Source organism: Mustela nivalis, assembly GCF_964662115.1.
Source record: "Mustela nivalis genome assembly, chromosome: 1".
NCBI lineage: Eukaryota > Metazoa > Chordata > Mammalia > Carnivora > Mustelidae > Mustela > Mustela nivalis.
The window spans coordinates 44,684,481-44,699,876 of NC_139020.1; the positions used below are offsets into that span (position 1 = coordinate 44,684,481).

At 36.4% G+C, this 15,396-nt stretch overlaps 1 protein-coding gene and 1 pseudogene across 3 annotated transcripts in view; one reads left to right on the top strand and one right to left on the bottom strand.

Annotated features, from left to right (window-relative positions):
• The window catches only part of LOC309844750 (ephrin type-A receptor 6), a 519,889-nt gene that overhangs the window by 316,235 nt on the left and 188,258 nt on the right, over positions 1-15,396 (top strand). The gene's annotated exons all lie outside the window — the stretch shown is intronic.
• Positions 3,494-4,313, bottom strand: LOC309862428 (small ribosomal subunit protein eS6 pseudogene; annotated as a pseudogene). Its single transcript has one exon. The product of its transcript is annotated as a small ribosomal subunit protein eS6 pseudogene (transcript).

The following is a 15,396-nucleotide window of genomic DNA, read 5'->3' on the forward strand; positions in this document are numbered from 1 at the left end:
TACCGAAGAATTGTCTCTCTGGTCCCAGAAGTACATTCTACTTGTCAAGTAATACACTGTCCAAGTTTTTAACTATTATGATACCTGTTTCTCCACCATGGTATGTATCCTACTGCCTGTTACAGAGTCTCAGACAAGTCACCCAATGTCTTTAAGCCTCAATTTTTTCCCTCCACACAAAAAGATTAAGATATGAAGGTTGGATTAGAAAACAGCGAAGGTCACATCTAGCCCTAATATTTTGGATTCCATTCCTTTGCCAAAGGAAGAGGAATGTCACAAGATGTTGGTGAAAAGAATTTGTACCATGATAACTTATCACCCCACTTCCAAGTTGTTGTCTGTTTTTTTTAATAACTTCAGGTTTGTATCAGTGATCCAAAGAGAAGATAGAGAGGTTCAGGAAGAAACAAAAAGTACCTTCAATAAACTTTTATTTTAGCATCTGTGAGGAGGAAAAGTATGGGTAAAATTGTTCCTGTAAGCAAAATCAAGGTTTGGATATAAGGAGTATACATTAAAGGGGTAAGTATTCTGCATATCTGATTCTAATGAAATAAATAAGATGGTTATTACCCCTACCTTCGGAGTTCAACTTCTCTGCTAGCTAAAGTAGGTTGAGAGTTTTGTCCTTGCTTTGTTTTCCAAGGAAAATTTCCTGAGTATCACCAGGTATGAGACATTATTGCTGATTAAAACCTAGAGCTAGAGAAAAGAAGCATTCAGTATTCTTGAGAAGCCCACTTGTTGGTATCAGTCCACTGGGAGCAACAAACCAGTAAGCCATATTTCCCAGTATGGTGTGTGTTATTTTGGATACAGTTATTATTAATGTACACATTTACTTATTCAGTAAATATTTATTGGATGCCCACTCTTCTAGATACTGGTAATACATTATTGAAAAAGAGCTTCTATCTACTGGAAGACACCAAAAGCAATTAAATATATGAATATGATTTTAGGTAAAGAGAAAAGAAACCTGAATAAATGAAAGATCAAGCCATGCCAAGATTTGGTAGGCAAATTTTCCAGGCAGAGGAAATAGCTTCTCAACCCTTGTGGCTAAGTAAGAAATCAGGATATTGCAGGCATCCGAAGCATCTGGAGCAAAGTGATAACAGTACAGGTTACATATTGAAAAAAAATTATAGACAGGCAAAACAGTATGGAGGCTCATGTGGTAACCCTAGTGAAAAATAATGAGAAAATAGATTAGATAAGTAAAGATAAGAAGAAGGGAATAGCTCCAAGAGCTGTTTCCAAAGCTAAATTGGGATACTTTAGTGACTAAATTATACATGGAGAGTAACGGAATGGGGATAATTTCAAGATGCCTTAGAAGTTTCTGGTTTAATGTAAGTAAGGGAATAGAAAATTCTGGAGAAATACAGATTTGGAGATAAAATAATGAATTCTAGTTTGGATATGCTGTGCTTGGCATGCCTAAGACATTTACAGACTTCTAGAAAGCCTCTGGAACCTGGGTAGATATCTGGACTATAGGTTAAAATCTAAAAGGTAGTCCCCAGATGAGCAGTGATTGGCAGTTGAAGCTAGAGGGAGGGTGAGCTTTCCTAGAAGACTAAGGAAACTGATCCTTAGCAAGCAGACTGAAAAAGAAAAGCTAATGAAAGAGATGGAAGAAACAACCTAGGAGAAAACAGGTTTCTTCCCCTAAGAATGGGGGAGAGATCCATAGAATCAAATGAGCTGGGAAGTCAAGAAAGATAAGAATTGAGAATCTTCTGTTGGGTGAGGCAATTAGGAGGGCACAACCCATTATAGCATATCTGAAGATGGTCAGCCTGTAGTGGACTGTGAAGTGTGTGCACACTGTAGTCAGATGGTAGGTTAAAAATGCAAATTAGATTATGCTGGTTTCTTACATTCCAAATGTTTAGTCTTCATTCATGCAAGTAATATTTATTATGTGCCTAACCATTCTGTCCAGGCACTTTAATAAGCAATGAGTATTTAGCAGGGAATAAGAAAGCACTTTAATAAGCAATGGGTATTTAGCAGGGAATAAGAAAAGGAATAATTAGACTCCTGTCCTCCTGGATCAGGTCCATGTACCTCGCTCCTCTGGTTCTTTACTAGTCTCCTGACTCCTAGAATACATTCAGGTTAAATGACAAAACATCTTAAAACTTACTCTCATTTCTTCCATGTGCCTCTTCCTCTTCCAAACCTCTGAGGAGATGGAAAGAAATGTACTAAGTGCACCCTACATGGGTACATAGAGAACTATGATATGAAAAGAACATAGGTACCTGGAAGGCCCAGACACCTCTGAGGTTACCAGTCTCCCTTTTTTCAATCATGTGCTGAAGAGATAGGAGAGGCCTTGGGGTATTGGTGAAGTAGCCCCTGAGAAAAGTGTGAAATGAAACTGATCATGAAAAATGAGGATGATTGTGAGCATGACACAAGAGAACTTGAGGCTCAAGGCAGAGCTGCTGCCCCCAAAAATGCTGTTAACAAATGGCGGCAGGGTTGGGGTCGGTGGGGGGGCGTTGATAGCATGAAAGTGGAAAGCGGTGCAACCTAGGGGAAAAGGAAACATGAGAGGCAGCACAAAGAGAATAAATTTCGAGTTTTTGTATTTTCTCTCTTCTCTTAACATCCTTAATATTTACTCTTTGGTGTTACTGAAAATAGTGATGAATTATTATTGTGCAATTTCTGGAGTCTCCGTGGGTTCTCAGGATATTTACTCTAAAGTATTTACCATTCAGAATTATTATGTATATATATTGATAAGAGAAAAAGAACTAAGTGTGACTGTAACAAATAGGAACAAGATGACATGCTCTGGTAGCCCTGTGAATCTCTGTGTTCAAGCAGCACTGAGGCTAATTGGGATCACCAGCTTATATTCTGCCAGAGTATACTTCCCTATTTACAACAGAGAATATACTTCGCCTGTATTCAGGAGGAATTTATTCTTGTTCTTTCCATGTTTAAGTATCTGGGTTTTCTCAAGGCCGTGCAGAAAATGACCTTCCTAGATCTGTCTCTAACTTAAATGTTTCCTTCCTGTGGCTCTCTCCTCTCCCTAACCAGTCTCCTAATTATTGGGTAGACTGTAATAAGATGGAACAGGTTAAAAATTCTAGTAACAAGTTGCTCAATGTGAAGATAACACTATAAACTGTAAGAACTAGGAGAGAAAAAGGAATATAAATACAACTTTATGCATACATAATATTGTCTTTTAATATCTCAAAATCAAATCGAATAGAATTATCTAGATGGTGAAACCTTACTCATTTCCAAAAATAAAAATTCTTGCCAAATCATTCATGATGCAATTTTTTTCTGGCAAAAAGTTTGATGATGCTAAATTGGAGAAGGGCTATGGTTAATTCTATCTAATAGAAATGAATAAGAACTGTTCTGCAAGACTGAAAGTTCAGGCAATCAGTCATTCCTCAGGAAACTTCACTGGGTTCCTGATGGTCTTTTTAGCTACAGACCAGTGAAAGTCTTTTTTTTTTTTTTTTTTTGGATTTAATGTCTGATCTTATATATTTGTCACTCTTAGAAAATCTCATTTTTGACTGGACTCAGACTTAGAGGTAGAAGCTTTCAGAGAGGACAGCCTCCGTCTCTTGGCAATCTGTTCCTGGCGTTTTTCTTTGGCCTCCTTCATTCTCTTGGCCAAAAGTTTAGCATATTCTGCAGCCTCTTCCTTGTTTTTCTTAGTGCGCTGTTTCTTCAGAGCAATATGCCGACGTTTGTGTTGGAGGACACGTGGAGTAACAAGACGCTGTATCTTGGACACTTTGGTTCTAGGTTTCTTACCTTCTTTGTTTAAGGGCTTTCTCACAACATACTGGCGGACATCATCTTCTTTAGAGAGATTGAAGAGTTTGCGGATTCTGCTGGCTCTTTTGGGCCCCAGGCGTCGAGGCACAGTAGTATCAGTGAGTCCAGGAATATCCTTCTCCCCTTTCTTTACAATGACCAAGTTGAGAACACTGAGATTGGCATCCACGATGCAACCCCGAACAGATTTGCGCTTTCTCTCTCCCGTCCTCCTTGGTTTGTAGCAGGAATGCCCCTTACTCAGCAGCAGGCGGACACGGCCATGGGTCAAGACACCCTGCTTCATGGGGAAGCCTTGTTTGTCATTGCCACCACTGATTCGGATCACATAACCCTTCCATTCTTCACCGAGGGCGTCCGCAGCAACTTCTGTGGCCATACGCTTCTCATAAAAGGTTCAAAGTTTGTGTTCATCGTCCACTTCAGTGAGTTTCTGGCAGCCAGTAGCTGGGAAAGAGATGTTCAGCTTCATCCTGAAGCAGCCTCTAGTCTTTTTTTCTTTTTAAAGATTTTATTTATTTATTTGACAGAGAGAGAGATCACAAGTAGGCAGAGAGAAGAGATGGGGAAACAGGCTCCCTGCCAAGCAGCCTGATGCAGGGCTCCATCTCAGGACCCTGAGATATGACCAGAATGGAAGGCAGAGGCTGCATCCACTGAGCCACCCAGGCACCCCCTAGACCAGTATAAGTCTTAATTACTGAAAATGATTATCCTTGCATATGTGACTACTAATAAAAAATTATTCATAAAGTTATTGAATAGAAATCTAGCAAGCTCCTTATTTAATCTCATGATGAATATTTTAATGCTTATTTTATTGTTGTTGGGATACATTACTCTGACTTTTCTCTAATTTTCATTTAGATATAATTTCAGACTTACAAAAAAAGTTGTGAAAATAATACAGTTCCCATAAAACTTTACTCAGTTTCTCTGATGCTACTGTTTTACGTAACCATAGGACTATTATCAAAGCCAGGAAATAAATATCAGTAGAGAACTATTTACTAAACTACAGAATTTTATTCAGATTCTCTCAGCATTTTCACGACTGTCCTCATCTGTCCAGAATCCATCCAAGCTCCCACATTGCACTCACTTATCACATCTCCTCAGTATCTTCCAATCTGTGACAATTCTTCGGGTTTCCCTTGTTTCTCATGACCCTGATGCTTTTCAAGAGCACTAGTCAGTTGCTTTGTAGAACGTCTCTCAGTCTGGGTGTGTCTATTGTTTTTCCATAATTTGATTTGCAGTTATGTGTTTTTGGCAGGAGTATCACGTAAGTTAGTACCTTTCTGAGTGCATTGTATTGGAGGAAACATGATGTCCATATGCCTTCCTGGGGTGTTAGCATGGATCACTTGGTTAAGGTGATGTCTGCTAGATTAGCTACTGTAGAGTTACTTTTCCCTTTTTGTAATTAGTATATATGTGGGTAGAGATAATTTACACTATAAAATATCCTGTTTTGCCTCAAACTTTTCCATAGTACTTTTATCATCCATAGTAGATCTTGCCTACAAAAATTATTACCTTTGTATTCTAATGGTGATTATTCTGTTTCTCTATTTTTTCTACATTTTTAAATCAGAATAATTCTTTCAGGAAGAGTTATATTTCAGAATATTCTATTAATTGAATTATATAGTATGAAGCCTTTTGAGTCTGGCTCCTTTCTTGTAACAGAAGGCACTTGAGATTCATTCATGTTTATTGTTGTTACTGTTGAGCAGTTTTTCTTTGTATGGATGTATCATAGTTTGGGTATGTATTCAATGGTTGAAGGACATCTCGTTTGCTTCTAGTTTAGGTGATTATTAGTAAAACTGCTTTGGGATGCTTGGATGGCTCAGTCAGTTAAGCCTCTGCCTTTGGCTCAGGTCATGATCTCAGGGTCCTGGGATAGAGTCCCATATCGAGGTCCCTGCTCAGTAGGGAGTCTGCTTCTCCTTCTCTCTCTGCTCTCCCCCTGCTTGTTCTCTCTCTCAAATAAATAAATAAAATATTAAAAAATCAAACAATCAATCAATCAATCAGCACATCAATGCACAGGTTTTTATGTGAACACACTTTTACATTTCCCTTGGGTGAATAAGTATGAAATGACTAGATCAGATGGTAAATATGGGTTCAATTTTGTAATAAACTACCAAAATATTTTCCAAACTGAGTATGCCATTTTACATTCTCACTAGTAGTTATAGGTTTCAGTTGTTCTGTTCTACTGACAATACTGGGTATTATAACTTAAAAAAAAAATGAGCCATTCTAGTGAGCCAATATTGGTCTCTTACTGTCATGTTAACTTGCATTCCTTAATGACTATTAATTTTGATCATCTTTTCATATGTTTATTGGCTATCCATATATATCTTCTGGGTGAAGTGTATCTTTGGATTTTTACTCATTTTTTCCATTGGGTTAGTTTTTTCTCAATGTCGATTTTTTGAAGTTTTAAAAAAAATATATTTTCTAGGTATAGTTCTTTATCAGATATGTGATTTGTAGGGAACCTGGGTGGCTCAGTCAGTTAAGCATCTGCTTTCAGCTCAGGTCATGACCCCAGGATCCTAGGATCAAGCCCCCATTGGGCTCCCTGAGAACCGGCTTCTCCCTTCCTCAATAGCTCCCCCTGCTTGTGCTCTCTCTCACACACACTCTCTCTCCCTCAAATAAATAGATAATTTTTTTAAAATGTGGTTTGTAGATATTTTTCTAGATCATAGCTTGGTAGTTTGTTCTTTTTTTTTTTTTTTAATTCTATGAATAGTGTCTTTAACAGAGTAACCTTTTTAAGAGTTTGGTCATATCTAATTTGTGCATTTATGTTTTTTTTTCTTTTATGGATTATGCTTCCTAGTATGATATCTAAAAAATTACCTAGGTGCATCTCAGTGGCTCAGTCCTTTAAGCAGTTAAGTATCTGCCTTCAGCTCAGACCATGATCTCAGGGTCCTGGGATGAGCCCATGTTGGGCCCAGCACTCAGTGGGGAATCTGGTAGTTCCTCTCCCTTTGCCCCTCTCCCTGCTCTCTAGCACGCATGCGTTTGCTCTCCAAATAAATAAAATCTTTTAAAAAAATGAATAAAAACTCTACCCAACCCAAAGTCACAAGGATTTTCTCTTCTGTCCTCTATAAGTTTTATAGCTTTGCACTTTACCTGTAAGTCACTGATCCATTTTGAGTTTATTTTTGTATTAAATGTAAGGTATGAGCCAAGGTTCTTTTTTTTAATTTTCATATTAACCATATCATCACCACTTGTTGAGTTAGGTTTTTGTTTGTTTGTTATATGAAATTGCTTTTACTCTTTTTTTTGTTTGTTTCCTTCTTTGCCTAAAATCCTTCAATGGCTTTCCTTCACCCCAAGAACAAAATTAGAAATTTAGAATACAGAAATTCAAGGTTCTGTATGATTGGCCCCTGATTACAATATATCTTCTCTTCTACTCCTGTATAATCTGTTAATAGTGAGCCATTAGTAATTTCTCCAAACAGATCATGCTGTTTCTTATTTCACATATTTGATCATAGTTGGCCTTCTTTATGAGAAATTCCACCCCCCCACCACCACCCTTTACTCAGCCAGCAAACCCTACTTCTAAGGGGATGATTCCACTTAAATGAAAGATCATTTCTTATCTCTGAGGTGGTTTAGACATCTGCACTGCACTTAACATGTACTGTAATCACCATTTATATGCATGGCCCGGAAGTCTGGTATATTCTTAGCCCTTACACCATAATATTAGGCCCTAGCACCCTTCTGCAATGCCCCTGGGGTTTTTCTGGGACAATCCCACCTGTTTGTTAACTGTTACCTGTTGGGCTCACTCTTACCTACAGGCTACCTGCCACAGCTCTTGTATAGCCTTCCCCAGCCCAGCCATTGCCCAATAGTAGACCAAAACAATCTTGTCATTCATGCACTTATCTGAGGTCTTCCAAGATCCCTGATGTTGCTGGACCCTGTGCTGAGTAAAGCAAGGAAATGGGCTTTCTATATCTCCCTGATCCCTCAGTTTTTCATTTAGATACCAAAGCTGCTCTCATGTACTCTAAGCAGCCAGAATCTCTGTGGACCATTTTCACTTGGTTTATGATAACCCTAAATTTCCTGATAATAAAAGATTAAGCTATGTACCAGCTACCTTGTTTTCTCCACTTAATCTTAATTTTCTATCCTAGCTCTACTCAACTCTTCCCTCGATCTCCCTCCTCCTCCCAAATTTCTAATATATAACCCCTCCTATATATTTTAAACTTATTTGCTTTTGAATAGAAGGGGAGATCCTTCATATTGGAATGGGCATTTGGAGGAACCCATGATCTGTTGAGGACAGTCTGTCTTGCTTATTGTGGTGCCCAGCATGGTGCTAAACATAGAGTAAACTGTAAGTACATGTGGGTGAAAGAAAATGGTAAGAAAAGAAGGAAAGGAAGGAAAGGGTAAGATAGAAGAAAAAGAAGAGAAAGAAAAGGTAAAGAAGGAACCTAATTTTTCAGACATCAAGCTGAATTCTTAATTTGAACACTCTCTGATGTCAGTCACATTTATATGAAATTGGCAGCTTTTGTCATAATTGTGCTTCTCTGTTCTTTGGTAGTTTCTCCTTTCTCTGAACAGCAATCATATTTTTTAGCTATTCTTACCCTCAGAGATGTTACTACTTACTACATTGCATTATAATTATTTAGGTGCATGTCTTTTTCTACTATAGATCAGAATCAACTTGAAAGTAGGACCACGATTAATTCATCTTAATGTACTTCTACATTACCTAGTTGGTGTCTTCTATGTCATAGCACTCAGTCCCAACTTTGGAATGGATAAAGAAATATGCTAGTATGTTTTCTTTTCCTGAGAAATAAAAGTAGGCACGACTTAGTCCACCCATGATTGAGATACAGAAACAATGATGTGAATTTATTGACATTTTTATTAGGTTACATCAGTCACTGCGAGTGAATTTATTCACTTTCCACTCATCACAAATGTCAACCAAAGACATCAATGATTTTTTTTCTCCTTTTCATTCAGATGCAATGGCTATTTCAGGATTCTTAGCCCTGAAAGTAATGCATTGACCTTTCCCCTAAACATTAGTGACATGATTTTCCTGAAGTAAGTTCAGTTTTCATTTTGGCATAGCCATATATCATATGAGACATGCCACTGTATTTGGTACAACAGTCCATAAATACAAAAAACAATAGCACCTCCATGACTCTATCAGCATTTCATGAAACTAATCACTGAAGTATTCCATTACACTGAAATGAAAGTATACAAAAAGGCTTTCCATTAGCTACAGTTTCTGTGATTTAATGATTTCTTTAATATAGGTTATGTATCATTATAAGAAATCCCAGGATATTCTCAGGGGGAAACAGGTCTAGAGAAGAATATAAGGTTGCTGCAGAAACTCAAGCATATAGAGGGGCCAGTTAAAGAAAGGAAGAATCAAGGGTGAGCCTAGGGGGTTTACTAGTTTGTTCCAAAAAATGGAGAAAGTTGTCATTTCCCTAAAAGAGGATTTATAATTCATATAACTACTTCTTACATTTTGGCTAAATAAATTCAATAAAACAAAAACAAAATGTTCCCTTATGTCAGTTCCAATGTTCCAAATTTGTCTGCCTAAATGGAACAATATTCCTTGGTCATAGAGTTGACTGGTAACAGATTCAGAAAATATTTCATATTACCTCCAAGTAAAACATTTGGAAGACTACGCTTATCACATGATGAAAGCTTTAATTATACAACATGGAAAGCTTACAATTACTATTTTTTATAAGATGAATCAAATGAAACAGTTCCTCTAGTTAAAATAATATTACCACTCATGTGTTATATTCGTGAGGTTTTAGCTACAGGGAAATGCTCAGTAGCTAACAAGACCCACCCTCAGTCTAACTATAGATGCCTACCCTTCTTACTAATTAAGAAATTGAGAACTGGCCAGAAAAGCAGAAAGAAAAAAAGATTAGTAGGGAAGTTACTGTGAATGGAGCAAACCTCTCTCTAAATCAAATTCGAATTCCTTCAAAAGCTTATGAGGAACCCAGTTGTAAATTTAATGGCTGAAGGGTGTATTTTTCACTGGTGTTAAAATATCTCCTTTATAATAGGAGAAAAACTTTCTTTTTAAAAGATAATGTTATTCACAGACATTATGACAAATGACACACTACAATTTAGAATCTCGATGTCAATCATGGAAAGACAAAGCAAACCTATATCAAACATTAACTTCAATGGGGACAATTAGAGGTGAGTATGGCCATAAATTCTAGTTTTGTTGATTCCAAATATTGTCCAGAAAGCACCTTCTCATTGATGCAGAAACAATAAAACACTGAGTATCTAGTTATAAAGACCATATGCTGGTATCATAATAATGTAAATCTTTCATAAAAACAAAGTGATCTATTACAATCTTTTAGAAAGCAGAGGTATTCTTTGCTTTACACCATTTCAGCTTTCAAAAATTTTCACAGAAAGCCTCTATTTTCTGTTACTGAAGGAAATCTGTATTCTGATTTTCAAAAGCCATTAACTTCTTTTTGTTTGTTTGTTTTTTTTTAATGTCTCATAACATTTTTATTGGCCAAAATTGAACTTCATCCTGCAAAAACATTACTCCCAATAGTGAAGTTATAGTTAAATGAACACACTAGGGAACATGTTAATATCTACTTTGTGACTCTCTCATACTTTAAATAAAGCAGTTTTTTCTAACTTTAATGTAATCGCCTTGACCTACTCTTTTTGCTTGTTGCCTTACCACAACCTATTTTTCACACCAGAGTGATTTAAAGGAAAACAAAAATGTGTAAACTGCACTTAGGAAAAAAAAATCCAAAGTCTTTACTTTGGCCTGCAATGCCTTTAATCGTCTAGACCCTGCTTGCTTCTTAAATGTTGTCTTCTACTTCCATCCCCTCCTATTGTCCATGTGTAGACCATCCTGGCCATCTTAGGACCATCCAGACCATCTGTGTGCCTTGAACACACCAAGGTCACTGCTGCCTCAGGGCCCCAAATGCTCTCCTTCACAGCTATCACAGTCCCAATATCCTCACTAGACTGCCATATGCAGAACCCTACCTCCGTCCCCCAGATATTCATTGTCCTATATCTCTATGTTCTTCCCTTCTACATATAATCATATAAAATCATGTAGGCTTCATTCTGATGTGCTTAAGGTATTGTACACCAAGGAAAGTTCCGGCATATACAGAAGTAAACACTCAACAGAGAGTTGCTTTATAAATTAATGAACCATTTTAAGCAATGATATCATTAAAACAATACCATACTAGCATTTCTGGAATCCTCATTTTTACTCATGCCTTTATTTTGGCATGTTACCAAATATAGATTGTTAAGACCAAGTAGATTATTCAGTCTAAAACTTAAAATGTAAACTAAAGCATATTCTGTAAAATATTTTTATAATGCATCAAATTGGATTTACTAAGATTATCTATTTATAATTATTTATAAACCAAGCATATAATTAATATAAATACTCTGGCATTGGGATTATGTAGCAAATAATGGAATTATCAAGCACTGCATATGTTGAGAATTTTATAGAGACGTCTTTTCAGTTTAGATGGGTTAGCCTATTTGCAGTTTAGTTAATAAAAATAAACCTCAAAGAAAAGCTTAAGGCAGGACATTTTTAAAAAGTAAATTAATTTTATAAAGCATATTTATTGGAAAGCAAGGTGAATTTTTTAAATTAAATCATTTCCCAAATAACAAACTTATCATTAACTTAATGGTTTTTTGGTCCAATAAAATTATTTTCTAAACCAAGTTTATTATGGGAGAGAGAACAGACTGAAAATATAGTAGGATTTATTTTTGGATTACAGTTTTGGAATAATTTTGTTTGCTTTCATCTTTGTATTTTGCATATTGTCTGTGCTTCCTAAAATAAACAAATATTGTGTTATTATTTTGTTTCTAGGCTGTAATGAAAAAATCTTTATATTAAATTGAACAATCTTGTGAAATTGCCACTTTTGTAGGTGAGAAATTGTTGAATGTAGGAAATTTCATATGGTTCTACCTAAATGTTAGGTTTCATTTCTAATAACATCAGTTTGCAAGTAATTTGTCCAAGCTATAAATGGAATGTTATGTTTATGCATAAGTTTTTTATAATTGAACCCTTGAAACAATTGAGGGAAATACCTCACCAAATAAAATAGTAAATTAATCTATGGCATAAACCCAACTCATCTTAATTTAAGGAAAATCAAAAATATTTGTTGAGTCTCATATCCGAAAAGTATAGTAACCCAAAAACTGCTAGATGCAGGAGCTCAAACAACATTGAAATCACTGAACAATCAACTAATCGATCAGCCAATAGATAGATAAATGCATAGATTACTTTACTCTGCATGCTCCTTTGGCTTCCTTTTTAAGCAGATTCTTTCTACTTGTTGGAAAGGTGACTCCCTGCAGATCTGTTGACTGTGTTGTCCATAGTTGGGCCCCAAGCCCATCTTTAGTGTAATTGTGTCCAGGTGGTTGGAGTTCTCCATCCATTACTGTGTCACATACCACCCCTCTAGACGGAGAGACTGACAAGAATAGCTTGGAACCAGTAAAGGATATTTTCCAAAAGGAAAGACAACAAAGAAGTAATTGATGTTTACTTTATGGATTAAAAAAAAAAACCTCTAGACAATTAATTTGTTTGGTTTTGATAGTTATGAACGTAACTCTATGTTAGTATGTATAAACTATATATAGCAATAGTAGACACTATCAGATTTGTAGGGTAATTCAAAAAATAACAGACTGGGAAGAAAGTCAGATCTTTTAGGAAAACAAATACATTGTTAACAGCAGCAGTTTAGCGTAACTATGATTATGTTGTTCATTAACTACAATTTTATGTTTTCTTTCAATAGCTGCTTGTAAAGGGAGCTAAGAAAATAAGTGGATCTTTTTGCTTTTTAAATTTATACTTAAAAAAATTAAAAATATGAAGAATGAAAAGAAATCAATCTGCCTCTAAAAAATTATTGTTAAACATAAAATGTGATAATTCTTCTGCCATCCAGTTCCATCCCCTAGAGTTAATCCCTATTAATCCAGAGATAGGCTTCCTAAATATTCTATGTATATGCCCACATTTCTATCGGTGCCTCTGTATATATTATTTTACACACAGAACTGGAATCATGCTATATAAGTTAGTTTTAATATCTTGTAGTTAGCCATTATATTATTTAATATTAGGTCTGATGATAAGTAACGGAACAACTGTAATCATGGTGGCTTAAATTAAGAGATATATTTATTTATTCTTCACATAAAAGTCTGGTGAGACAGTACAGAGCTTTGTAATAGTTCCATGATTATTAAGGAGCCAGTTTCTTTCTCTCTCATTTTTCCGCTCGCCTCGTGATAGGCCTTCAGTCTCACAATCCAAGATGCCGTCCTTGTTCTACATGTTCTGTCTACCTCTAGCCAGCAGGAGGGAGGCTGTTGCTGGCTGGTCACATTAAAAACATTCCCTGCTTCCTCCTCTCTCTCTGTCTGCCTCTCTGCCTACTTGTGGTCTCTGTCTGTCAAAAAAAATTTTTTTAAATCTTTAAAAAACATTCCATAAAAGTTGTGCTGAGAACAGCTGCAAGGGAGGCTAGGAAATGCAGTTTTTATCTTAGTGATCATGTTATCTATATTAATTATGCCTTTTTACTTTCTGATATTTTGACATCTGGGATATGCTAATCCTAAAGAGACTGTTCCTCCAGGGCAACTAATTCTCAGAGATGGTAGAGGACTCACTTGCAACTGGGTCTTTCAAATGCAAGCTCATCAATACCTCCTTTATTGAGCTCTCCCATCCCAAACTATTATCCCCCTGTCCTAATCACCCCAGAGCCAGGGATCAGACAAGCCCTACACCTTGAAGTCCCCAGAAATCATCCTAACTAGCCAAGTATAAACGTGATTGGCCATTCCTTGCCTTGCCCACTCCTTCCTGCTAAAACCCTAGCAAAGGTGTGGTCCACATTTTCCCCCTCACTCTTGTTCCCTCTTGACCAATTCTGGTGCTTTTCATGTGGCCCTGTGGGGGTTGCTGTGCCTCCTATTTCTAGGGGTCTTTGAGACTAAAAACATATTTCTGCATGACTGTCATTTTCAGTTTATGTCTTACCACACTTGATCAAAACAAATCCTGGGTACATTTAAAAACATTACGAGATAGTGTCAAATGTTGCACACCACTAAAATCAAAGAATTAAAACCCTTGAAAAAAGTGAATTTTACAGTATGTGAAATGCATCTCAATAAAAAAAATTCAAGTGTGCTTTTTTTTTTACAGTAGAAAAATGAAATAATAGGTATTGGGGGTCAATAGCCATGCTACAATATTGTGTTCCAGATTAATATGTGTATCTCTCTTTTTCATGTCTGCCCTAAGTTACATGGTTATAGTTTATTCCGTTTTTCATTTAACAGTACCCATATAGAATTCTTCCCTTTTTTTCTTCTTATAAACTGTGCTATATACCACATTATGCTTTTATTATCATAAGATAGATTTCTAGAAGTACAACTCTTAAGTCAAAAGGTAGCTTTTAAAATAGATACTGCAAATTACCTTCCAAAAATTACACCGATTTAGGATCCCCTTAAAAGATAGAATGCTTATTGATTTTTACTTAATTCTACCTGTTATCTATCTTTTTAAAATAATTTTTATCAATCCAACTGGCTATAAAAATACATTATTTTAATTTGCACATCTTTGACTATATATGTTAATCTAGCATTACCATTTTCATCTCTTTCTCTGACAATTGCCTATTCATGTCCCTAACTCTTTAGTAACCTGGAGTATAAAACTCGTTTTTAACCACAGACATTGGGATTAACCTAGTATCTCTGTTCAGAAATGTATAAGATAGTTTCTTCATCTTATATGACCGCAAGATATGTCTAAGAAAATGCCTTCTTTCTGTTAATCCTAACTGGCTCTCATGTGCCTTTGAGAAACAAAAGTTAATTTTTTTTTTTTTAATCTACTTCAGGGTAGTTATCTTCAGCTGTTTCTTTGCAAATTACTTCTCCTCTTTTTTTTTTTTTTTTTTTCACTCCTGCTGGAACTCACTGAATATGCACACTAGATAACCTAAATCTAGCATCCTTATATTTTGTATCTTAACTCAAGATTTTCCATTCTCATGTGATTTAAAGATAATTCTTCCTGGGGCACCTGGGTAGCTAAGTCATTTAAGGGTCTGACTCTTGGGGGTGCCTGGGTGGCTCAGTCCTTGATCATCTGCCTTTGGCTCAGGTCATGATCCCATCAGGCTCCCTGCTCGGGGAAGGACTGCTTCTACCTCCCCCACGCCCCCACGCCCCCTGCTTCTGTCCCCTCTCAATGTTGGGTCTCTCTCTGTCAAATAAATAAATAAAATCTTAAAAAGGGGGGGGGGCTTGACTCTTGGTTTCAGCTCTATAGTGATCTCATTGATGATGAGAATGAGCCCCACCTAAGGTTCCATGCTG